This window comes from Adiantum capillus-veneris, chromosome 2, assembly GCF_014529385.1.
Source record: "Adiantum capillus-veneris isolate H3 chromosome 2, ASM1452938v2, whole genome shotgun sequence".
NCBI classification, from domain to species: domain Eukaryota; kingdom Viridiplantae; phylum Streptophyta; class Polypodiopsida; order Polypodiales; family Pteridaceae; genus Adiantum; species Adiantum capillus-veneris.
This window is the reverse complement of record NC_140932.1, coordinates 59820008-59847357: the sequence shown is the minus strand read 5'-3', so window position 1 is coordinate 59847357 and position 27350 is coordinate 59820008.

Sequence of the window (27350 nt, the reverse complement as noted above, 5' to 3'; positions counted from 1 at the left end):
TGAAGATCAAGGAGTTTTGAGAAATCAGCATGAACAAAACGGTGATGCCATACTTTGCAATCATGATCACCTGGAGCAGTGACAACATTTGCTACAGCATCGTTGAGAGAGAGTTCAAACAAATTACCATTTCGAGGAGCAGTGGCTATAGTCTGTCCATCTTTCTCAATTCGGCATTTGGTATGATCAAATCCAACAAACAGACCAAGATCAACAAGTCTAGCAACTGAAAGAAGATTACGTTGAAGATCTGGTACATGTAATACTCCTCGCAAAATTCGAGTGGAAGAAGATAAGGTACCAAGATATAAGTCTCCAATACCCTTTACTTGACAAGTAGTATCATCAGCAAGATAAACAATACATTGAACTGGCAGTGGATGATATTTATGGAGCCACTTAGACTGATATGTCATATTTCCTGTAGCACCAGAATCGACAATAAAAAGTGATCCATCACGTACATGAAGTATTCTGTTTGGAGCAACTGAACATAGGACGCAACTTGTTTCTGGTACAATGTTGTTTCGATGTTCAGTAGCATATGCTCTATTCCGATTTGTGTCGAATCGACGCTTATAGCACATATGAGTGGGATGATCAGATCGTCCACAATATTCACAAGAAGAAGAAGAAGAGTCTCTAGATAAACGTGGTTGTTTTGTGATAATATTGTGTTCTTCATCATATTGACGTGCCCAACAATCATCTTCAGTATGGCCATTTCTGTTGCAGTAAGAACATTGCTTATTAGGAAATTTGAGACGAGAGAAAATATTACCGCGACGGCCACCTCTGCGGTTTCCTCGTTGAAATGGACGCCTTCGAGCATAAAAAGCCCGTTCCATCTGTTGTGACTCACTCTCCTCGTGTGAAATCATAGCTGTATCATGACTAGCATTACGACGTTCTTGACGTTGAGAGTATTCAATTAAAGACATGCAGGCTTGGTCGAAATCAAGACCATCTTTATTAGAGAGAATAGTAACAATGTTATCATAAGAAGAGTCCTTCACCGTATCAAGGAGAAGTGTAATCAGTTGCTTTTGTGGAACAGGATCACCGGCAGCAGCAAGTTGATTAATAATAGATTTGAAAGATTCAATATGTCCCGTCATGGCAGTACCAACTTCATATTGTAACTTGTTAAGCAACCCTCTCAAATAAAGTATTTCTGTGACAGATTTCTTCTGAAAGTTTGCAATAAGGTACTTCCATACGTCGTGGGAAGTAGGCAGTTCGTACATATCAAGCAAAAGGGAATCAGTAAGAGCAGAAAGAATATACCGACGAGCTGCTTTATCACGTCGTTGCCAATCCGTATAGGCAACATTCCAATCTTCAAATATAGGTCCTTCAGTGATAAGCACGTTATCATTATCAGTATCAACAGGCTGAGGCGGACAAACACGATTTCCAAGAACAACATCGGAGAGTTCATCGCCTTCAAGAATTAACAACATCTTTGCTTTCCAGCCTGGAAAACCTTGACCTTGGAAAGGAGGAACAGAACGCTGGCCAGAAGGAAAGCCGTTGACGAGAATATTCATAGCCATATCTTGTTGCGAGAAGACGTATAAGATAAGATCGCAGAATTTGCACACCATATATGGTGAAGGCCGCAATTGAGAATGAGAGAGATATGAGGACTGCGTTCTGTCAACGATAAACGTAAGAAGGACGCTCAAGGAACTTCCAAAGATGTGAGAGACGTCACTCAAAAAGGGCAGGGTAAAGGAGACGTTAATAATAAAAGAGTCCTCAAAATAGAGTGGCGTGAGACGCAAGATTGACGGCCACAATATGAATAACGAAAAGCTAAATCTTCTCGAAAAAGTTAACGCCAAAAATAAGAAAAACGATCGCGGACGCTTCACGAAGAAGTAGGACGAAGAAAGCTGCGTCAAGCTCAATTGCAGTAAAAACAGCATAACTTTCTGCTGCGAACTCCGATTGACGCAAACCTAGAACTCAAATCGAAGAGCTCGAGGAGACGAACAAGTTATGGATGAAAAGTGCCATTGCGCTTTTCCCGTTTCTCCAAATTTTGAGCAGAACAGCAAGAAAAATTGAGATGAAGTTCAGGGTGTCATCAACAAGAAAACGTAATCAACGATTAGATTGATTAGCAATAAACGTCACACAAAACACTAATCATATTCTTCTTAACACAAGACAACCACAATTAACAAGAATCAATGCTCAAAAATAAAATTTGTAGCAATTTTTGAATTTTACATGCAAATCGCATACACAAACTGTTTTGTCACCATGAATTGAATCGGCGCATGATCGTTACTGCTCTGATACCATGTTGAGATGCAGAGAGAAAGAGAGAGAGACGAGACAAGAGACACACCATATACGCTCCCAAAGACTGATTCATATTGAGGACAAGATACAAATATATAGGTGAGACCAAGTTGAGTAGAGTGAGCCATATATAGCTCCAACAGAATGTATATCTAGTAATCCTCCCTCCTGGACCAAAGCTATGGATATTTATTCCATGTGTCATACATGTAAACGCATTTACTTTATCCAGCAATGCTATGTTCGATATGTTTTGCTGAAGAGAGTGGATTGGTTAGATCGTCCAGGCACCGCTAGCGTTGGACGTGGACGCATTGCAGAAAAGGTGGCAGCACAAAATGAAAATAATCCAATGCCTCCTCGCAAGCGTCCTATTGTTTTACTTCTTGAAGAGTCAGAAACACTGACTGAATTAGCCAGCTAAGGAGAAACACCGGACATGCTTCGTGGCCGGATTCTTGAGCTTGAAATAGAGATAAGTGATGCACAAGCAAAGCTTCAACAATACGAATCATTGTATGGACATTTGGCATATGATACTACCACTTCACATCAAGATGTTGCTACAAGAGCTATAAGTGACATTTTTAAATGTCAAAACGATAATCACTTAAAATACTTGATAATTATCGTATCTATGTAAAGTGCGAACAAAAAGTTCTTACACTTTACCATAGATTTTTAAGCGATTATCTATCTACAATGCGAGCATGTGTATGCTCTCACACAGTACGATAGATTTTACAGTCCAAATAAAGATAAGAGAATATCAATATTTTTGGACATGTTTTTCCTAAATTAACTCTAGTGAGAGCATAGCAGTGTGAATAGCTCTACACAAGATGTAAAAATATAATTTTGTTTCATTATATTCATTTTGAAGTGAGAGAAAATCTCTACACATCAAAATCGAACTTTAAATTACATAGAATTTATTTATTTTTAATTAAATTTTTAAACTAATTATCTCATGTGAGAGTACACTCTACACACAACGATAATATACTAATTTTTTTAATTAGTCACTTTCAAGTGTCAATTAATTGAAGACATTGACAAGTGATTCTTATAATTACATTTTGTATCAGGTGAGAGATTAAACTCTTCACAAAATACAAACTTTCAACTATTTACTAATTTATTCAAAACAAATTTATAAATTTGAAACACAAAACTTAAAATCCATTGAATTTTAATTTTTATCTAATTCAAATTGTTTTATTTTTTTACATGTTATTCTTTTATTTGTTTGGTGAGAATACTCACATGGAAAGCACTAACTTTGTGAATGATGGTGTGAAAATTGGCTGTCGCGTGTTGCTTTATATACTGATATATTCGATCGTTCTTTTTTTTCGGCCAATATTTTTTCCGATCATTATTATTTTAGATCGAAAATAATTTCGTTCGAAAAGTTTTCGATCAAAAAACTAAGAAGTTATATGTTTGGTTGTGTATGCTGATGTGGCACCGTATAATACGGCCATATAATTTAAATAAACAAATAATACGCCCATTATTCGCGTATTATCCATCTCCCGAATAACGAATAATGCAACTTAGGCTGTAGCTCATTCCCAGAAACCTCATTCTAATTTTCTGATGTCTTCACACTATTGTCCTCCAATGATAGCATCTCATTTGTCACAACTGTCATCAAGCATGCCAGATATTTCTTCAATCTATAACCATTAATATGATATTTCTATTGTGCACCACCGAAATTTTCCAATTGATATGTGCCATTATCAAACTTTTTCACAACAGTAAAAGAAACTTCCCACTTGATTTGAAACTTTTTCTGAAAGGTATTGTTCAATTTACTATTGTATTGCAACACCACATCACCCTTTTCAATTTCCTTATCCTATACGCATTCATTAGCCTTTAGGTGAGATGTTTTTGTCACTTCTCCATAGTAGCTCAAAGCCAAAACTCTATCCAATTGCAAACATTGTAGATCCAATAGTCTTTTCTATCCAGTATCTTTTATCTCTTCATCTCCCTATGACAACAAATTTGAGTGAAATAATCTCCACTTCAATTGGCAATAATGCTTCTTTGACATAGACCAAGTGGTAAGGAGAAAACCCTGTTCTTGTTTTGATACCATTTCTGTAGGTCCAATGCATAAGGCAACTCTGCACTCCAAGTCTTCCCATGTGTCTGGGTCATCTTTGTCAAGATCTTCACTAAATCTCTTGAACCTCTCATTGAGACCATTGCATCAGGGATAATAAGGAGAACTGTACATTTTCTTTATATTGAGCTTTTTGCATAGAAAATAAAACAATTCCCCTCTAAATCCTGCTCGTCTATCAGAAAGTAGCTCTAGTGGCACACCAAATTTGCAACACATATTCTCATAAACAAAGCTCCCCATTTCCTTATTGGTATTTTGTTTGACTACCTTGGCTTTTGCCCATCGTGACAAATAATTCACTACTGTCAAAATGTAAGCATTCCTTTTGCTAGTCATGGGTACGGGTCCAATAACATCAAGACCCCATTTTTCAAACACATCAAAAGAAAGAATTTTTTTTTGTAATTTGGGCTTCAAAATTCTCTTTTCCATCTTTTGGCAAGGCAAACAAGACTTGCACCAATGGTTCACATCCCGTTGAATGCTTGACCACACATAGCCTTCTTGCAAAATTTTATGCAACATGATCTTCATGACAAAATGGCCTCCACAAGATCCGTCATGATTTTCTTCCAAAATCTTGTAGATTTCCTCTTTCAAGGGCACAGGACGCAAAACCAAATCACCTCCTTTCATGTAAAGCACATCCTCAAGCATTTTGTGCTTTCTAGCTTTTCTTATAAAAGCATATTTTTTGGAGGATGGTAAACCTTTAGGTAGAACACCTATCAATAGAAAATACATCTCCTTCAATGACACTTTTCTCTCATGATATAAAGGGGAATTTTCCTTCAACACAAACACACAAGTGATCATTTCTTGGGCGGCATCATGAGCTTCTTCATTCTGAGACCTCTCAGTATGCTGCAAACTCCATGCTTTAAACTTTTTGAGCAATAATCTCACCTTGAAGAATAAGTTCTTCAATTTAGGATTCTTATTCTTCCATACTTCCGATACTTGTTTCAGGACCAACAAGGCATCTCCTTTAATCTCTAAGAGTCTAATTCCCAACTGTAAACAGATGTGCAGACCACCTTCAAGAGCCATGTACTCTGCTTCATTGTCATTACTTTTTGCATCATAATTTAGACCCTTCTTCCTTACAAGTTTTCCTTGTGCATCATAAATGACAATGCCTCCTGAAGCAGCATCATGACTTCTTCGATAAGAGCCATCAAAATATAAAACTGAAGCATCAGATATGGCAAGAGTTTTGACTTTCTTCTTTCGCACTACCTCTTCCTTAACCAAAACAAGAGTATCTTTATAATTGAGTAAATCTGCCCCAAGGTAGCCCAAGTACTCTCTTCCACCAAAAAGGTGAGCTAAAACTCTTGAAGTTTAATAGCCCATTTCATCATCGTTTGATATACTTGAAGTATTGAACAACTAAGGAAGCAATGAATAAATGGTGAGAAAAGTGAATGACTTTTGCAATAAGTAATGCCTGGATTGTTTGCAAGCATAAACCATAATGGTCATCACCAATGCCTGGATTTTTTGCAAGCATAAACCATAATGGTCATCACCAATTCAATTTCAGAGAAATTTCACTCATGAGGGGCTTCACTCTTCTAGCATAATGAACAAGCTTCATACTGAGATTCCTTCCCCAACATGGCCCCAATGGCAACATCTCCCACTGATGGGTTAACGTAAAACTCCTTTTCCCAGCAGGAGCTTGCATAATGGGTAGTGTACTCAAAACTTCTTTGACTCTGTCAAAGACATCGTCATTGTTACAAGACCACTCCAAGGGATCATTCCTAACTGTTTGCTGCAATGGATACAATAGTTGCGAGGCCAAAGCTATGAAATGAGATGGATATTTAGCCTTCTGTATGAAAGTGGACAACTATCTGGTATATTTTGGAGACAACAACAACAACAAAGCCTCACTTTCTCTGGATCTTCCTCAATTCCTTTTTCTGAAATCACATGTCTAAGAAGCTTCACCCTTGGATGCCCCAAATGACACTTCTTAGGGTTCAACCGATCCCTACATTCATCATACCTTGCAAAAGTCATTTCAAGATTTTGAACATGCTCTTTCCTTCAACTGTATACACAAAAATCATATATGAAGCCTTTGACAAACTTCCCAAGGAACGAGGTAAGGACCCACTCCACTTTTCTTTCAAAATATCCAGGCCTATTTGTCAAACCAAAAGGAAGGAATCAAAAGCAGAAACAACCCCATGGCGTAATAAAAGTAGTATTTTTCTGGTCTTCAGGTGCAAGGATAAGCTAAAAATATCCTAAATAGCCATCACAAACACTGTATCTTTCAAATCCAGCCATTGTAATAGGGGGAGATAGAGAGAGGTGGCGCTTGGCGGTTAGAGAGAGAGAGAGCATGAAACAAATGAGAGAGAGAGAGAGAGGGACAAACCGACACAACTACTTCTTTGATTCACATTTATGATTGAGATTACAATATAGGAGCCTTATTTATAGCTTTCCCCATGCCCTTTGGTGCCTCCTCCTAGGCAACCCTTTATTTCTCCTAGACCTTAGTGCTAGCCTAGGAAATAGTGCATATTTATGGTTCAATACATGTCACAGTCCGGTGGTAAGTTTTTTGGCACAAAAATATGACTCGAATCCCACAATTCCCTTGATCCAAAAACTCAGTGCTCATAGAATACAATGATGCAAACTACAGTGCGTGAAGTCTACTCCAAAGTACAGATATACACCATGATACACCACGAAACACCACCAATTTTCTCCCTAAGCATTTAGAAAATGCAAAGAACAGTGCATGGAACTTAATCCAAGATGCACAAATACACTTCCTAAAGCTACATGTTGCATTACAATCACAAAATTGAGTATAGTGTGCCTTCTCACAAAAAATGTGAATAAAATTGCACCATTTATTGGCAACATGCCAGGGTTGGGAACCAATGAAGTAAATCACCATCCATGAGAGCTCATACAATACAAACTTGTAGAGCCATAAAGTAATAAGAAAATCTCCACTCCATTGAGTAGATTCTATCTTTGAGCCAATCAATTCAAAATAAGTTTCATTCTTTTGCAAACAAGGATCAAAATTCATCAATGAAAACTCCTTTCCTTTGTCACATACTTCTTCAAAAATATTGTGAGATTTGGCTTTAATTTGTAAAGCCATGGTTTCAACAAGCACCTCCAAAAACATTAGCTCCATGTTATTTGTGTAAAGAGAAACTTCATTCCTTGATAGAATTTGGAATTCAAGACACCAAATATGATATCCTTCTAGGCTTACAATGAGAAAAATCCATAAGTTCTTTGCATCTTCATGCAAAAAAAAAAAAACATTAACTTGCTCAAAATCACAACATCATCACCTTTCCTAGCATGGATAAGCATACAAGACCCATCATGCTTTACATATGCACCAATTGTTTGGATAAATACACATATCCCATCACACAACATGGCCTCAAGCAAACAATCATTTAGCATACCCTCAGTTTGTGAAATAGATTGGTTCACACACGCCACATTTTGCTACTTGATTGTTTCATCAAGAAGACATCATTTTGGTTAGTTGCCATTTCAACATTATGAGCAACACAAAAATATTCTCCTAGTACAAGCGAATTCACAAAAGCATTGATGACATCATCTTCTTCATCATTAAGAAGTGAGGGTTTATTTTCATCATGATTTTTCTTCAATTTTTCATCACGAAGATCATCCACGGATTCATTGACTTTACTGTTGCATAAATTAATTTCTTGAATCATCTCATGATGTTCAACAAAAAAATTTATGTTATCATCATCATCATTTACGACATTAAAACTATGCAATTCTTCATCAGAAATCGATGAAATGTGACCCACAATGCTTTCGTTGATGGTGCCAGATGTGAGTATGGGGCTACTCAGGGACCCTCCTTGGATCTTTTGGCTCATAGGGTCCTCCCTCTTCACTCGAATATCCATCCCATTCCTACCATTCCCATGTTCATCATGGTCATCATCATTTCCAACCTCTTCTTTGACTAGGGTATGCCATGCTTTAAAGAGTTTCTTTTGAAACCTTTTTTCCTCAAGAAACTTGTGCAAATGATTTGAATTTTCTTACAACTCCTTGATTAAAATCAAATGTGTATATGTTTCCCATGTGTTCTCTCCATGAAGAGAAAACCACTTAATCCCTTTATTCAATGCATCAACAAAATCATCCACCCATTGCTTGGGTTTATGCAACTTTTTGTGTGTGACACCATACTCAAGCACGTAAGATTGTTCCAAAAGAGACAATGAACAATGCTTGGTTCTATGGTCTTCATGATCACATTGAGAAGATGGCTTATTGGAGCACTTATTCCATTTATGGCTATTTTTCTTGCAAAAAAATGCAAAATTTCTTACACATTTTCCCCATGCCTTCATTTAAGTCAAGGATATACTAAAATGCACTTAAACATCTCCTAACAACATGTCAAGACGAGCTTTGCAAATTCTACTGACCGCCTTCATACATACGTACCTCATCTCTTTGTCATTCATGGGTTTTGTGTTACGAGTGTGAGAAATTCCACTTAGAAGAATAATTTAAATACTTTGAAATCATGAAATTTTCAAAAACTATAAGCTTTTCCTGCTCATGCTTTTATCAGCAACACATGATGCAGGTTTCAAAACCCTTACCGTGCAACCCAAAGCAGATTACCAGCGTTCGGTGACATCCAATGCTCTTAGAACCTCAAAAGGCGCACCTCTAATCGCTCTCATTAGGGATTCTAGTGATTAGGGTGCAAACAATAGTGTAGAGCCCTCTTCGTTGGTGCAGCATATGTTGTCAATGGCCCTATTTGTTGCAGTGGGTCATCAACGCTACACAAGATGCAAATAACACACAATGTCTTATTGTATTAACTTATTTTGGCACACATTTTGTTACCAAAATCATTGTGATTTTGGAGTGCCCTGTTGTGTTCATTTTTCATAGTGCTACAGCCTCTTGGAGTACGAATTTCACTTGCAGTCTATTGAACCTCCTTTTTCTATTTCAAAAACAACAGTTAACCGGTACAAAGGATGCCACAATGAATGAAGCAGCCCACGTCGACCATTACACAGTGTTCAAACCGCAATAGCAAGTTATTATTGTAGTTTGTTACACACGAACATGTATTACCCTAGTGGCTTTGCCTCTGCATTGCATGCATACCATCATGTGTTCAATCCTCATTGTCATGCGAGAAGATTAAATGTCTTTTGACTTGAAAAATTCAGAAGCACCAAGGGAATTGAACTCGTACCCATCTCGCAAAGCACTCCACCTCGATTACAATAACCACTTCACCATATCTCCGACAATGTCAAAAGTTCATTCCAATCTTTGATAAGAGACAAACAATAGGATCACGAAGTGTGATAGGGGGAGATAGAGAGAGATGGTGCTTAGCGGCTAGAGAGAGAGCGTGAGAGACATGAGAGAGAGGAAGAGAGAGAGAGACACAAACGGACACATCTACTTCTTGATTCACATTCATGCTTGAGATTACAATATAGAAGCCTTATTTATAGCTTTCCTATGCCCTTTGGTGCTCCTCCCAGGCAGCCCTTTAATTCTCCTGGACCTTAGTGCTAGCCCAGGAAATAGTGCACATTTACGGTTCAAGAGCCGTTGCATCTAAAAGTTGATCAGTGAAAGGCAAAGGGTAAGGATCTTTCTTGGTCACTGCATTTAATGGCTTGTAATCAATGCAAACTCTCCAACGCCCATCTTTCTTTCGACTGACCACTACAGTGCTCACCCATTCATCATTATCTATTGGCACATTGAACCCTACATCCAAAAGTTCTTCCACTCCTTTCTTTAAAATATTTCATTTACTCCTTACCCATCCTTCTTAGTTTCTATCGTATTGGTTTTGCCCCTTCAACTAGTTTGATTTTCACAAGATCTCCAACAAAACGATTTATCACTTGATATGAAGTGACGAAAAGATTTGGAAACCTATCCAACATTCTTGATTACTACCTTCTTTCTCCTTGTGTCGAATCAGCAACTCAACATATTTTGAATCTACTCTTTCTTCACTAGCAATTCCTGTTTAGGCTGCATCAACTCTTCAAGTTGCTCTAAACAGCTTGAATCATTCATATTCCCTAGCACTTGCAATATTTCACCCACTTCTCTCTTCTCCTCGTCCAACAAGAAGAATGACACTTCACCCTCATCAATGGAACTGGAAGTAGAGTTACTTTCTGAATCTTCAAAATTGTCTTCATTGGTAACTTCGGATTCATCATTCTCACTTACATCTTCTAGTGCCAAAGGTTTCTTGGTAGTCATATCAAACGCCTTCTTTTCACCCTTCTTGCCATATGCACATATTGTGCCCTTGCCCCAGTCTTTCACATCACCAACAGCTCTCAACTATGGTCATCCCAAAATGAGAGGAAACACTCCTAGGTCATCTGGCATAACATGAGAGTTTACTATAGCCTTCACATTAAAGACTTCAACTTCCAAATTCTTAATCATCCCCAGACACTTCACTTTGGCATGGTTTGCTAGTAGAATCCAAAACGCATATCTCCCACATGTAATTAAACCCAACCTCTCAACACATGACTGTGTGATCACACAAACTAGGGCACCTCCATCAATGTAGGGCTCTCCCATGCCGACACCTTTGTGCCAAGCATTCATCATAGGACAAATTTTGAGTAACTCTCCCATAGCCAACACTCGGACTTGTCCATGCTTCGGCTCTTTCCCTGGATTCACTAATGACTTCCACTGCCTGTTAAGTTTGGGCACCATATTCATCAATTGTCCAAAAGTACAATCTACTTTCCTCTAATCATGTCCTCCTTTAAAATGTAAGCTGTTTGGCCTTCTCCCAAAGAGAAATCTACTACTTCAAATTGTCTATGAGGCTTCTCTTCCTCTTGGCTTTTGCATCTTCACCCTCTTTCTCTTTCCCTTTCTTTTTGCTAGGACCTGGGGTGGCATAGCCTTCCCACTATCTACTTCTTTCTTTTCGCATAATACCCACATAATCACCAGAGGTTGAGTCCTGATTTTCCTGTTCAGCACCTTGATCTCCTCGTATATCCAATGCATAATCATTAGCCTTGTTAAGGATCTGCTGGGGGAGTGGAAACATATCACCTCCCTTCCTTGTTGGCTTTGAACAATAAGTGTTGATGTGACCAAGTTCATCAAAATTACAACAGGTAGGGATGAGCCTCCTTTGCGGCACAAAGACACCTTGTCCACGAACCGCATTAGCATTAGGTTGAGCTTCACATACATGGGCCACTCCTCTACCACGTCCACGCCCACGACCGCCTCCACCTCCAAGAACACTGAGTTGCAATTCCTGCATCATGGTCATCATGTCTTGAATATTTTGTTGTAATGGTTTAGTATTAGCAACCCTTTGACTAGGTTGGGCTCCAGCCTTTGGGCTCCAGCCTCCACCTGATTTTCCACCTTTTGGCCTCCATTACTTTGCACTGGGACCGCTTTCCCATACTCATTAAGTCGTTGAGCCTTCCATTCTTTCTCCTTGGAGACGGTGACAGCTTCCTTGAAGGTAGTCGGCCTTTTCAGCTCAACTTTGAACTGCAAACTTTCTTTTAAGTTTTCCACAAAACGTTCCTTCCCTGACAGAGGATGGAGGGATTTCATTTCCCAAATCTCGGGCCCATTTATCCCATAAACGGGTGAACTGCATGACAAAATCATCAACACTTTGATTAACCTTTTGACTATACCCCAAAATTTCATGCCAAACTTTATCAGGTACTTCAATGGATTTGTATTGTGTTAGAAAATCTTGCTTCATACGATTATAGTCCAAAACCACCCCTGGAGTTTGTGCCTGCACCAAATCTTCATGATTTTGTAACCAAACTTTTGTCTCATCCTATAAAATGTATTGCAGTAGCCGCAATAGTATAGCTTGGTCTAGTATATTTTGTAGTAAACAATCGGCTTTCAATTTTTCAATAAAGGTCTATGTATTATCATTATCCAATCCATGAAACTGTGGAGACTCATCCGCCATGTTTGATTGCCACAAAAACACTTATATGTGACGTAGAAAGCTCAAGGGATGTCGATGGATCGCTCTAGCACCTAATCCACCTCACACTGGGTAACCTGGTGTCGCGGGATATGTGCTAGCTACGTGAGCCGGGCAGGCTCCGGGCCTCTGGCTGTGGGAGGTGAAAAAGAGAAAGAACAAGAAAAATTGGTGCAACTGACTCTGGTAATCGTCATAATCATCAATTAATTGATTAATATGTTTCAGTATAACTTAATCTTTAGCCAAGGAAGGTTGTTAACAGCGCCGTCACTTGGATCATCTGTTGACTAGGAGTTTAAGCTCTCGCTTTACAGAATTAATGGGGCCGTTAACGACATCGAGTTTAATAGAATGATTAATCAAACATTATTTGATCACGGTGATGGAAACTCCCTCATGTCGCTTTATGTGCCTCTTCTAATTTCAAGATTCTGCAAACCTCGTGTAAGTTCGTTGTGTCGATCATCATGCTTCAATAATAACCAACAATGCTGCAACTTCCCGTTCTATATGCTTGGCACACGCTTTGATTAGGCCTTGGTTTGCTCAAGCCTCGACAAACTCTTCTCGAACTTGGTTTGCTTTAATCACTTCACGCTTTGCTTGCTCGATCTAACCTCGACAAGCTTCTCTTTGCTTGCTTGCCTCGACAAGACTCTTCTCTAACCTGACTTGCTTCTTGTTTATGCTCGAGAGGGAGAGAGGAAAGCTTGCTTGTCTGGAGAACGAGAGCGAGAGAGAATCCTTGCTTCGTGATGGTCATAGCCGAAGACGAAAACGAGCTTCCCTTGCAAAACCCCTCCTTCTTCTCTTCTCCTTCTTTTCTTTCTTTCTTCTTCTTCTCTTCTCCTTCTCTTCTTCTTCTTTCTCTCCACGCCCTGGGCGCTTCCTCTTCCTCTTCCTTTTCCTTTTTTCTTTCCTAACATTGGATGACTTATTTTCTTTCTTCTCCCCTCATAAAAAAACCAAAGTGTCATGCTTTTCAAGAGAGGCAACGAGGCGCCGTCGTTGCCCTCTGTCTTTTTCTCCCTCTTTGTCCACACTAAGAAAAATAATTCACTTTAATTGATTGGCCATCCCATGGGGGGCCCCTCCCCTTGAGGTCATGGGCGCTCGGACACCGACTTTGGACGGCCTTATGGCTTAACACTAGAATGGTAACAGGACACTTTTATGTCCTTGGACACGTTTGTGTCCTGTTAAGTGACCATTTTGCTTGAATTATTTGAAGAGTATGAAAATGAATTTCTAGGTGCTATATATCCACAAAGTTGCCTTATGAGCTGAAAAAAACTTAGAATTTCTTTTGGAGTATCGATCTCGTCATTAACCTTACTCTTGCAGAACATTTTTGAACCTAAACTGTGTGAAAAAACGGGTCTTGTTTTTGGCTTTTTTTTCAATTTTTGGCAACTAGACCACTGTAAACTTCATGTTTGTGAGGTTTAGATGGCTAAAGGTTAGGCCTTAATAGTTTTCAACATGTTTTGATGCTTGTAGGGAGAGCTAAGTGTTAAAATTGAAAGTTATGACCAATTTACAAGAATTGCATAATCCTGCTTTTTGGCCAAAATTAGCACTTTTATGATTTTTTTGGTGGCTTTCTTGATATCCAAATTCAATTTTAATTGTGTAAGTGTAATGTATAACATAAAGCTAATCTTCCTTGAGTTTTGGGGGATCTAATATGCTATATAGCATAGTTTTCGCATAAAATGAGGTGTTGGTGACCCTTTGACCAAGGGAATGGGGTTGGGGCAAGTGGTTGGGGACCATAACTTGAACCAGGTGCCTTTCTAGATGAGTGAGAACCCACAAAATCCACCCTTTCTCCCCCATGAATCCCACGAGCCCCTCCATAGCAAGCCTTCAGAGCTCCTCACAAGGTGATATACAGAGCGGGGGTTCTGTTGAGCTTATATGTGAAGCTACTCAATATATGGCTTCTCTATATATGGCACCCAGGTCCCGTCTATATATACATCATCTCATGTGTGTATTCTACACACTTTGGGGTTCTACTTCTGTGTTCTCTCCTTCTCTCTCAACATGGTATCAGAGCAGTACGTTTTTGTTTTTGATTTTTCTCCTAATAAAAATCGATTTTGCAGAAACTACCCGCCGAAGGGATCGGAATCGATGTGGTCTACAACTTTGCAGAAGGAAGTTTTTTCAAATTCTGCACCGATTTTGAGTTATCGTTCACGGACTGCGTACATACCTGAAAAACAGCTTTCGTGTTTTGTTTTTGATTTTTGTGCTAATTGAAAACGATTTTGCAGAAACTACCCGAGTGAGAGACCGGAATCAATGTGGTCTACAACTTTGCAAAAGGAAGTTTTTTCAAATTCTGCACCGATTTTGAGTTATCGTTCGCGGACTGCGTACATACCTGAAAAGAAACTTCCGCTTTTTATTTTTGATTTTTGTGCTAATTGGAAACGATTTTGCAGAAACTACCGGCTATAGAGACCGGAATCGATGTGGTCTACAACTTTGCAGAAGAAAGTGTTTTCAAATTCTGCACGGATTTTCAGTTATCGTTCGCGGACTGCGTATATACCTGAAAAGCAACTTTTGCTTTTTGTTTTTTGATTTTTCTGCTAATTGAAAACGATTTTGAAGAAACTACCTGCGAAATAGACCAGAATCGATGTGGTCTACAACTTTGCAGAAGGAAGTGTTTTCAAATTCTGCACTGATTTTGAGTTATCGTTCGCGGACTGCGTACATACCTGAAAAGCAATTCTCGTTTTTTGTTTTTGATTTTTCTGCTTATTGAAAACGATTTTGCAGAAACTACTCGCGATGGAGACCGGAATCGATGTGGTCTACAACTTTGCAGAAGAAAGTGTTTTCAAATTCTGCACCAATTTTGAGTTATCGTTCGCGGACTGCGTACATACCTAAAAAGCAATTTCCGTTTTTTGTTTTTTATTTTTCTGCTTATTGAAAACGATTTTGCAGAAACTACCCGCGTGAGAGACCGGAATCGATGTGTTCTACAACTTTGCAGAAGAAACTACTCGCGATGGGGATTGGAATCGATGTGGTCTATAACTTTGCAGAAGAAAGTTTCTCTAAATTCTGCACCGATTTTGGGTTATCGTCTCGGACTGCGAATATGTTTGAAAATCAAAATTTTACTTTTTGCTTTTGATTTTTCTCATAATTGAAAACTTCTCAATTATATTTTTCTTCATCAATCATATATTTGTTACTGACGTAACTTTGTTGCAGAAGCCAGTTACACATCGTTCCGATTCAGTCGAGCCGTTGATGATCGTCCAAATTCTATCGAGTTACTGTTGGTACATGATCTTTTGTTATATGGTATACTCGTTCATTGATTCTCGTATAATTATTCTTTTAGAGATATAGTTTACGTCGCTTTATTGATAATTTCTCATTGATACCATAGTGATTTTGATGGTACCATGATGATGTTTTGTTAATACTTTGGTCATGGTGATTTTTGTTGATACCATGATGATATGTCATTAATAGCATATCATGGTTATTCTCGGTGGTGCCATGATGATATTTCGTTTATACCATGGTTATTCTCGGTGATTCCATGATGATATTTCGTTGATTCCATGGTGATTTTTGTTGATACCATGATGATGTTTTGTTGATACCATGGTTATTCTCGGTGATACCATGATGTTGTTTGGTTGATACCATGGTTATTCTCGGTGATGCCATGATGATGTTTCGTTGATACCATGGTTATTCTCGGTGATGCCATGATGTTGTTTCGTTGATACAATGATTATTCTCGGTGATATCATGATGCTTTTCGTTGATACCATGATCATTTATTCATTTTTATTGATATAATGATGATATTTTGTTAATACTTTGATGGTATTCATTGATCACTACATTGATAAATGTTGTTTTATGTAGTATATACACATATCATTTGTATCACGTAATCACACATTTTGTACTTTTACGTTTATACTTTATGTACCATATGTTGTCGTGTGTATATATGTCGTCAAAAGAGTGGCGTCGCGAACCATCTCTTATGGCATTGTGAACGTAATTATTTCATTAACGATGCTAATAATTTTCATGATATATTTTTTTTGGAGTCTATGATCTATGTAGGATTGATCAAAGAATTGATTTTATGAAGACAAACTTGGTGACAATAAAAGATTTATGAAGATATGTTTGGTGATGCCATATTGATGACAACATGAAGACATGTTTGGTGATGCGATATTGATGACAAGCTACACAGCAGATTCATGGAGACACTTTTGATTACAAGCTAATCGATAGCTTTTACACCTCTTTATTGAACCGTTGTATTCATTATTGTATTTGATAGGATAGGAGTAATGTAACTCCTCATAAAACATTCAATGTAAAAGGAGTGATGTAGCTCCTCGTAAACATTTGTATATTCAATGATTTTTATAATATAACGGTGGGTATATATAGAGCTGTGGGTTTTTCCCTTGATCCCCCAAGGGTTTTTTCATCCACAGTGAGGGACCCTTATTTGAGCGGGGGTGTTGAGCTTATATGTGAAGCTACTCAATATATGGCTTCTCTATATATGGCACCCAGGTCCCCTCTATATATACATCATCTCATGTGTGTATTCTACACACTTTGGGGTTCTACTTCTATGTTCTCTCCTTCTCTCTCAACAGGTTCCCCCTTTAGGCTATATACTCCCACTCTCCCCTTTTTCCTTCTCATGTGGGATAGTCCCCTGCCAAATGATATTTTCTCCTCAATCTTCCCAAACCCCTTGTGCCCAATAAATTTCCACGTTTCCTTCCAAGCAAGAGAGCTCCTCGGACAAACCTCCCCCAAGCATAACCTGCTACTCCGCTCATCGATTGGCACACCGTAGCACACAGCTTGGAGCCCAAGTCCTCGGCTACTTCTAGAATCTGAAACCTCAGTATTTCTAATTTCAATCATCAAGTTGGCCCAGTTTACTTTGTCGCATGCACCCGCAATTACTTTCTAAGTTGAGACCGCCCACTTTGGATGATCGTAACTCATCATGTACAACTCCGATTCACGGGCTATAAAGCATGACTGAAAACATTTATTAAGAACCATGTCTTGCGGACTGGAACAACCCAAAACATCAGCACCCAAGACTGCAAAAATCACACCTTCATACATGGATTTTTACATGGTCACTTCAAAGACTTGCAGGGCTATGTACACATATTTACACGAGGCTAGTGGGTAAGCTTTTTGGCATGACTTAGTGACTTTATGCTTATCCAAAGTATACATGACAATGTTATGTAGAAAAATCCTTGTTTCTTAATAGTTTGAAAAATGTTCAGGAAAACCCTTTTGGTGAAACTGTGACTATCACTAGAAAAGTAAGACGCTTGATAGTGACATCTTGCACAAGAGTTGAACACCTTTTTATGACCCATTGTTGCTATCCTATAAAGTGAAGAACTGGTATGTGTGCATCTCACACAAGAATCAATCACCCTTTTATAACCTAGTCGCAATTCAAATTCAAACGGATTGTACTTGATAATGATAGATAGATACTATTTAAGACTAAGATGGAGTCATAACCAAGTAAATAGAGGCCCTTGAGGGGTCTTTAGGGCCTCTATTTGCTTGGTTCTGACCTGATGAGGCCGAGTCTTACGAGATGGAGAGCGAGTTTTTGAGAGCGATGAAAAGAACGAGCGAGTTCCTCAATAAATTTATTTTTGAGTTCTTGTGTTGTCCTAGAGGGTTGTGGCTTGAGTTTGGATGTGGGACAACTCCCATTTTGTTAGGATGTTTGGCCATTGTCCATGTTTGTGCCTCTCTGGATTTGGATGATGCACTTATTCCTACTAACTTCTAGAACTTTCTTTGATAAAGAACCTTTGGGGATGACAAGGTGGGATAGTGTTAGTTGAGTGGGAGAGCCAGAAGCACTAGGGGTAGCGACACTCTTAGAGCAATCTTTAAAATTACTGCAATTATAGAAGCTGATTTAAATTTCAATCCCAATGCAATATCTTATTTTGATTGCAAACATTTTAAAAACTAGCTCAATTTACAATGCAAGTTCTGAAAACTGGCCCTAGGTTAAAGGAGAGTCCTTGGAGGGTTGCTCTTTTATATCTCTCTAGATGATCTTATTAGAGTTTAGACTAGTGTAGGTTTTGTGAAGACATATAGGACACATGCAATTGGGCAAATTATGCTCACTGCAAGGTGGAGAGTCTGAGTACCACACACTACTAGAGTGTTCAGATTTTGGTCACATCCGAACTTGCTTCACTCACATATTTATCCATGACTTAGACTTACACACTTTCCTCTCCCATCCACAATGTGGGCTCTCCATTGTGACTCTCATCACCACAACTTTTAAGAATCGATCATCACTCATCAACCACACACATACAACATCACATGTAACTTTGGTCTCATTGGTCATATTTGACCTCCTCCGAGAACGATAATAGAATCTCTCTCTCTCTCTCTCTCTCTCTCTCTCTCTCTCTCTCTCTCTCTCTCTCTCTCTAAGATCATAGAAGTATCCCCCCATTTCCCCAAATAGCTTTGTAAGATCCCTGAATTTTCAAAAATAAATAAAAATAAACTATCCATCTAATCAATTCTAAAGATTGATTCAAATTATTATTATTATTATTATTGTTGCTGTATAAATTCTATCGTGTTCTAAGATTACAATAATTTTTTTAATGCAAGTCATGATGGACAAATAAAAAAACACCTTCCACTATTGAAAAGATGCGCATAAATAGTAATTGCTAAAAAACAAAACATGTTTACGAGACATGCGATGAGACAAATTAGCCAACACGAGAAGCTTGAGTCTTACAAGTGTTGAACCAAATAGATTGCCAGAAGCTAAGATTACGTGGGAAAGGAAGCCATGCACTCAGAGTGTGAACAAAAACTCTGAATAGAATGAGGAATTGGATCACAAAATAACTCAAGAGAACCTTACTGGGTTTGTGAAGAATACTACAAAAGGAGGAGGCCAAAAAAAACTAGCAAAAGAATTTTGTGAGAGCAATTCTAAGAGAGATATAGAGAATTGTACAAAGAGAGGGAAGGCTCTATGAAGAGAGGTGAGCATTGAGAGCTTCTTGCGGGGCTTCTATTGAGCTTCTCTCATCTTCTTCCTCGGGAGGAAAGCAATCTCTGGAGAGGTGCTTGTAGGTACTCGTTATCTTCTTCGTGGGAGTACTCTTCTTCACTACCCAAAGAAAGTATGTGAGATACATACACCCCTTCCATTCCTGATTGTCGCATAATCGAATTTAATATTTTCTGCGTTTGTCTCCTTTGAAAGAGAAATGTGTATGCAAATCTTTCGTCTCCTCTTATGCACAGAGTGTACATCTACATCAGAGGCAATCATAAGATTACTTTTTCAACTTTATGCTCATAAGTATTTTGTTGTAAGGTGGTTTAACAAATGATTGAAGGCTAATTGTGCATAAGAAATTAGGCATGTGTGTGGGAAGAATCAAGGTAAGAAGATGTTCAAAACGGAAATTTTATATAAATGATAAAAAAAATCTCTGTTAAATTAGAAGTATCTTCTATTAAAAAACTCAGATGAACATTCTGCTCGCGGAGGATTGATCGAAATGTCATTCTCTTTGATTTATCATACACGATCATAGGCTAATTCTGCACGGATTTTGAGTTATTTCAATTTTATGCATAGTGGTCTATTTTAGACAGGTTTCTAGAACTTAGTAGAAATTATAATTTTTTTTTCAATTCTGCATGCTAGTTTTACGTTTTTTTAATGCATGGGGGTAGAACCACTTTAGATTATGAAAATTGAATTTCGTTTGTTGGAGCACAATCAGGGTGTTGGAATGAGTTGAATTATTCTTGATGTTTCAATTCAGATTGACATTGTATGCCAAGTCCATTGGTTATCATCTGCGTTTTTTTTCTCGTATGCATGCTAAGGAGAGAACCGGAGTCCGAATTTGATTCCTCTTGTTAGTATGAGATTATGATACCAATTTGGATTGATTTATACGTTTAAAATTAGATTTTGTAATGTTTGGATATAGTTAGACTATGTATGGACCGAACATGTAGACATGCGAGCTCATGACATGTTGAGGATCAAAAATACATTTTGATACTTGACTTGTTGCCTAATCATGATTGCAGGGGAGCTAATTTGATTCCTTGATGGTAAAGAGGAATCATTGAATGTTTTGATTGGATTTTGTAATGAGCTACTGAGATTGATGTCTTTCATGAGTGAAAGTAATTCATGTGGTTGGCACATTGATGATATTATTAAGGAGGATTCATCTTACCCCTTCTCTATATACATAAAATTCAGCATGTAAACCATGCTTAACCTCTGCAAATTGAGAGTTCTTATCAACCAACTTGCCCTTTTCATCGCAATAATCAACCTTGGCGGAAGTGGCATAAATAACATAAGAAGAAGAATATGATGGACACTCATTTTGAGAACCTACACAAGTAAGTCCAGAACTTCTTCAAGCTTCACCATCACAAGGGATTTCCTCACTTCAGTCAACCATCCACCTCATTCTACCCATTGTAAATATAACATTAGCTTTCTAGTGATCACTAACACTAACCACTAACATACTAGCACAAAATATCCATTGACCTAACCATAAAAGACACCTCACCTCAAGACATGTGCATAGTAACTCTCTCTCTCTCTCTCTCTCTCTCTCTCTCTCCTTCCTTAAAACTTTACTTTCACCTTATCTACCATCAATAGTGCTCTCTTTTAAGACCACATCCATGACTCAAGCAGACAAAGAAGGCCCGTAACGTTTTGATATTAAAAAAAAATCATAATACTGATTTGTTAGCTTGTAAATTAAGATTTCAAATCATCTTAAGGAGAGTTCTCCAACCTATAAATAGGTTCCTCTCCTTCTTATAAATGATCCCCAATATCTCACATAGCACCCGAACACTCTATGCGTGAGGAGAGACTTAGGCATAGCAACCTTTTTGTGAGCTTCACTTTTGTTGTGAGAGAAGATTTCAAGCTACACATTGCAAGTAATAGAGCGTGAGTTCAAAATCTCAAAACCACTATTGTATATGTTCCTCCTCCATCATCATTAAATTGAGCTTTGGTGCAATCAAAGGCATTCAAATATTCGTCCTTCCACTTGTGCAATACGGGTATATGAATTCAAGGTGACTTGTTTTAAGTTTCTATCATTTGATCTTGTTTGAGAAATTGTTTTAGTGTGTTTTCATTTCCATTTTGTGTCCATTTGTCAGAGGGTATTGTTGTGAGAGGTCTCCCACACGCTAAGACAGTGTGTGTGTGTGTTCACAATGTTTCCCATTCACTAAGCATTGAGTTAGTTTTGTACAAGCTCAACAATATCATCATAATGAGCCATCTCCATTTGCAAGTCACAAACAAGGTATTAAGCAAGTTCCATTCCTCTCTCTCTCTCTTCCCTTTGCTCTAGCATTCCCTGCTTCATTTGGTGTGTGTCTTGGTGTGAGATTGCTTGTGTGTTTTTTGTGGCGCATCTTCTTGGTTGTGACAAAATATCTCTTGCGTCCTAGTCTACATACCATAACTAGGTTGTGCCCCTTCACTTGTTTGGATGTGGGTTTGTTGTTGTTGCTCCTTTCTTTTGGTTTCCCCAACCCCAATTTAGCAGCATGCAGGGATCCTTGAGGGGTGTTTAGAGGTCCCCTCTCTTGCCAAATGTCAGGATATCCTCTCCTTTTGGAGAGTGTGGGGAGGATGCCGAACTATTTCTAGAAATTTTAAAATGGATTGCCGCATAAAAAGAGTGATAGGAGATGAGGAACGCTTATAAATATTTGAGGTAGTTCTGAGGAAGGATTCTAGCACTTTGTTTGACTCTCTATCTCAAGAGGTCAAGGAAAACTATAACGAAGTCATTGATCATTTCAAGAGAATCTTTTCTTTGACCCCAAAAACAATCAAAATCTATGGCAAGACATGGTTTCTTACAAAAAAAGAGACTTAGATGACTACTACATGTATAAACAAGAGTTTCTACGTCTTTGGGCTGTATGGGTGAGAAATGTTTCTAACCTTGGTGATGGTGCAGAGTCCTAAAGAAGGAAGGGTTCATAGTCGGTCTCTTTCCCACACTCAAAATAAAAGTCAAGGCAGGTGCACCTGCTACCTTTGATGCAGCTGAAACTAGGGTTAGAAAACTCAAGTGCGTAAGGGGAGAGGTTCCAATAGAGGGTCCTAGACCTAAGGGAAAATTGCAAGCATCAACATCTAGAGAGATTCTTGAGGTGACAACGGAGGTAACTAAAAAGTTAAATGAATCCTTAAGCAACTTGTCAATCCACCTTGCACAAGTTGTACGTCCCAAGGGACAAACAAAAAAAGCAGAAGAGCAAGAGCGATGACCTAGACAACCTTTGCAATGTTGGAATTGTGGAGAGTCTGGACATGGGATGTATGATTGTTCTCGGCCCTGTGGGGAGCCAGGAAGACCTAGGTTGAATTACCCAGTGATGAGTGCAGGTGACGGAACTAGTCAACAACTACGGCTTCTACAAAGACCAAATGGGGCAAGACCACCTCCAAGAGGAGTGGAAGGAGTTCCACCTTTTCTAGATCCAAATGTGCATGTGGTAGAGGTGACAAATTCAAAAGAGGTTGACATGGAAGAAAATGGCATGAAGCGTGGCCGAGGAAAAGGTAAGGAGAAATAATGAGTCAGGTCACAAAGTGACCATGGACGAGAAAAGAAGGCAAAGGAGACCAAGAAATCCAAGAGGACTCCATGTCCTATCAACCTCCAAGACTTCCCCCTAGGACATGGTATGGCTCCATACAAATTGTTGGAAGACATGAGAGATAAGGGTCCTGATATCTCATGGCCTCAGTTTCTTGCATTATGTCCACAAGTTAGGAGGGATTTAACGAAGGCAGTTAGCACTAGGAGAAAGGTAAAAGAGAGTGTGCCTGTTATGAAAATTGTACAAGATGAAATGAATGAGTATATCACACTTGTGCTAGATTGTTACATCAAAGGAAGATTGGTTAGGAAAGTTCTAGTGGATGGGGGTGCACAAATTTGCATAATGAGAGAGGGACGCATGCAAAGACTACGCATGCACATCCATGAGACACCTGAAATCAAAGTCAAGATGGCAAACAATAGCAAGGCTACGTGTGTAGTCATTTGTAAAAATGTTTTTGTGGAGGCCTTTGGCATTAAGAAGGCAGTGGATTTTTATGTTATGTCAGCCAAGGGAAGTTGCTATCCATTTAACCTAGGAAGACCATGGCTAATGAGAATGCAAGATTTGCAGGATTGGGAAAGTGGAAAGTTGATCTGCAGGAATGAGAATCATAAGAAGGTTGTCTTTGACATGAAGGAGAAACATCAAGAGGAGCTCCATGAAAAATCATTGCAAAGTGAGACGGAGGAAGACTGGACTGATAGCACTTCAGAAGAAGAAGGTAGTTGTGGCACTACAGAAGAGGAGTCTTCCATCAAAGTCAAGGGGGTAAGGTTTAAGCCAAGAAACCAAGAGACCTCTTGCCTAGGCGTGGAGGAGGTAGGTTCTCAAGAGAACAAGGGTGAGTAAGACGAAGGGATGCTAGAAGGTATGCTATCAACCACACTTACAAAGGAAGAAAGAGGGGAGTTCAAATGTGTGCTAAGGAAGTTTCCTAATATTTCTGCTAAAGACTACACGAACGTGCGTGGAGTAGAGGACGTTCAACACAAGATTGAGCTAAAGCTAGAGGCCACACCTAAGGCTCAAAGTCTACAAAGGCTATGAGTAATCAAGGAGCAAGCTCTACTCAAGGAGGTAAGAAAGATTCTAGCAGTAGGTTTCATTTATGAATGGATAATTTAGAGTGGTTATCTCCTGTTGTTGTCACTCCTAAGAAGAACGGAAAGTGGAGGGTGTGTGTGGATTACCATCCACTAAATGAGGCAACAAAAAGAGATTACTTTCCCCTCCCATTTTAGGATGAGATACTAAATGAAGTAGTTGGTCATGAGAAGTACACTGTGTGTGATGGCTACTCAAGTTACTTTCAAATAGGTATCGCATTGGAGGAACATTTGAAAACAACCTTCATCACTCCGTGGGGTTGTTATGCTTTCAGAGTCATGCCATTTGGCCTGACAAATGCTCCTCCAACTTTCCAACACTTCATGAACGTGGTGTTTCAAGAATTTTTTGAAAAGTCCATTACGGTTTTACTGATGTTTTTTTCATTTAAAGCTCAAAATCATTGCATCTACAAAAGGTAGAAGAGGGTTACTCTACGACATGGGAGGTCTCAACTCAGTCCCGACAAGTGCCACATAGGTGAGGATGAAGAGATATTGCTAGGTCACAAAGTCTCTTGCAAAGGCATTGAAGTGGATCCTTCAAAGCCAAAGGCTCTTATTGAGTTACCATCACCCAAGAGGCTTAAGGAGGTCATCTCATTCATTTAAAAGGTGAAGTATTTGTCACTCTTCATTCACTTATCCTAGGACTTGCTTCACCCTTGCAAAAATTGACACAACAAGTTGGATTTGTTTGGTCTAATGAGCTTGGAGAATATTTTTTAAACATCAGAGTCATTCTGTCAGAACTGCCGACACATATGCCTCCTTGTTGGGAGTACACATTCTTTGCTAGCTTTATGATTGGGAAAGAACAATTGGTGTTGTTTTGCTACAACAAGATCCCCATAGTACCAGGACGCGACCCATCTACTTTGCTAGTAGGGTCATGAATGCCTTGGAGAGAGGCTACACAGAGACATAACTCATGATTCTTTGTCTCATGTTTGTAGTGAGAAAGTTTAGATCATACTTGCTTCCAAAACCTTTTGTAATTCTCACTGTAGAATCTTTTTTCACTTGGGTGTCATCTCAAACGGATCTTAGTACACTGGGATCTCAAAGTGGATTATGGAGTTGCAAGAGTTCCAATACTCTTTAAAGGTAGAAGATAGTGTGCATGCATAATTGGCAGGGATTCTCACTTATAGGGTACATGAGAAGGAGATTAAGGTGCCTGAAGTAACGACCCTACCATTGCCACCACCAAAAAGTATTCCTATATCTGTAACCATGTTGTTTGATGGAGTGTTTTAAAGAGCCATAGGAAAAATAGGGGGAGGGCTAGTGTTGCTCAACCCAAGTGGAAAGGTGGTCATGAAAGAGAAGGTCAATCTACCAGGCTCAACTAGCAACAATGAAGCAGACTACGACATACTACTTCATGGTTTGAAGATATGCATTAGCCAAGGTATACAGCGTCTCATGGTAAAAAGGGATGCACTTCTCATTATGAAGCAGATTTTAGGAATTTGGGAGTCTTACTATACATCGAGCGACAAAATCCGAGCAAACCAAAATCCGAGCGAATGTTTATACGGCATGGGCCCATCTTGTCCTATGTGGTGCGGTGTAGGCAATTGCTCCCAAAGAAAAAATGGGGAGGAGCTTGCCTTTATTAAAACCAGGAAAATTTACACAAGTTTTAGTGTAACTACTGGCAAAAGATTCAAATTTTAACCTAAAAGTCGATAAAAATTCAAGTTTGTTCTTATTTACACCGGTTAGGGAAAATGTATTTTTCTAGTCGTGCTCTCTCTCTCTCTGTCTCTCTCTCTCTCTCTCTCTCTCTCTCTCTCTCTCTCTCTCTCTCTCCCTCCTTCTTCTTCTTCTTCTTCTTTAGTATAAAAAGAATCTTCTTCAAAGGGTGTGTGTCGACATGCGCACGTAGACCTTCTTTTGTAGTTGAAAAAAAAATCTTGTTCAAAGGGTGTGTGTCAACGTGCACACGTAGACCTTTTGAGGGAGATAAAAAAAAGAAAAAAACTTTTGAGTGCCCCCCCTGTACGCAGCTACTCCTCCCCCTCCATGCCTTTTCACCTACGTCTTCGTCCCTCGTCGTCCACCTTGCCATGCTCAGACCCACCCACCTTGTCTAGCTCCTCTTGATCTGCGTTCATTTACCACATGTTGGCACTGCTTGTGCCATTACACACACACACACACACACACACACATGATATCAAAGCAAAAAACTAGAGACATACTCCTTTTGGATGCCCTCCATGGTACCAGGAGACACCACCACAATTTTCATGTTTTGCAAAGGACCATTGCACAGATCATAGTTTACACGCATCAAAGATTGGACTCCTTGCGCATGTCGCCATTAGAGGCATGCTCTTGCCTGGCACTACGCAACTGTGAACCCTCCCCACCTCACATTTCCCTTTGTCTTTTCCTCTATCTTTGCCCTTGCAAGCCACATTGAGAAAAACCATCACCTCCCCTTTTTGTCATGCTTTTTGCAGCCTGTCTACTGCCACATCGAGCCCTCCCCAACCTGGCTTTGTCCCCTGCCTTAGCTGACTGGCCCTGTTACGATCAATAGTTCTTCAATAACCCAACAAACGAAAAATTTCCAGAAAGACGTAGATAGATAAATATAGGGGGAGAGAGAGAGAGAGAGAGAGAGGGAGAGAGAGAGAGAGAGAGATTCTGTGCAATATCTACCACACATCCCCACCACAAGTCAAGGGACTCAATTTGTATTCTCATCCCTTGTTCAATATGTGCTCCTTGTGCTCGGCATGGTCCTGCTACTCCTTACTAGCGAGTGAGACAATAAGAGAGAGAGAGAGAGAGAGAGAGAGCGAGACAAAAGCAATGATGGCCCCGTAGCATCCCATTTCCTTAACTCCCTCTCAGCCCCCATCTTACACTCATCTATTTGCCAAACTGTCTTATCTCTCTAGCATCGGATCCATCGTCTGGCTCCAACTTTCTTCCTTGCATACGCGATAAAATTTTTTACCTC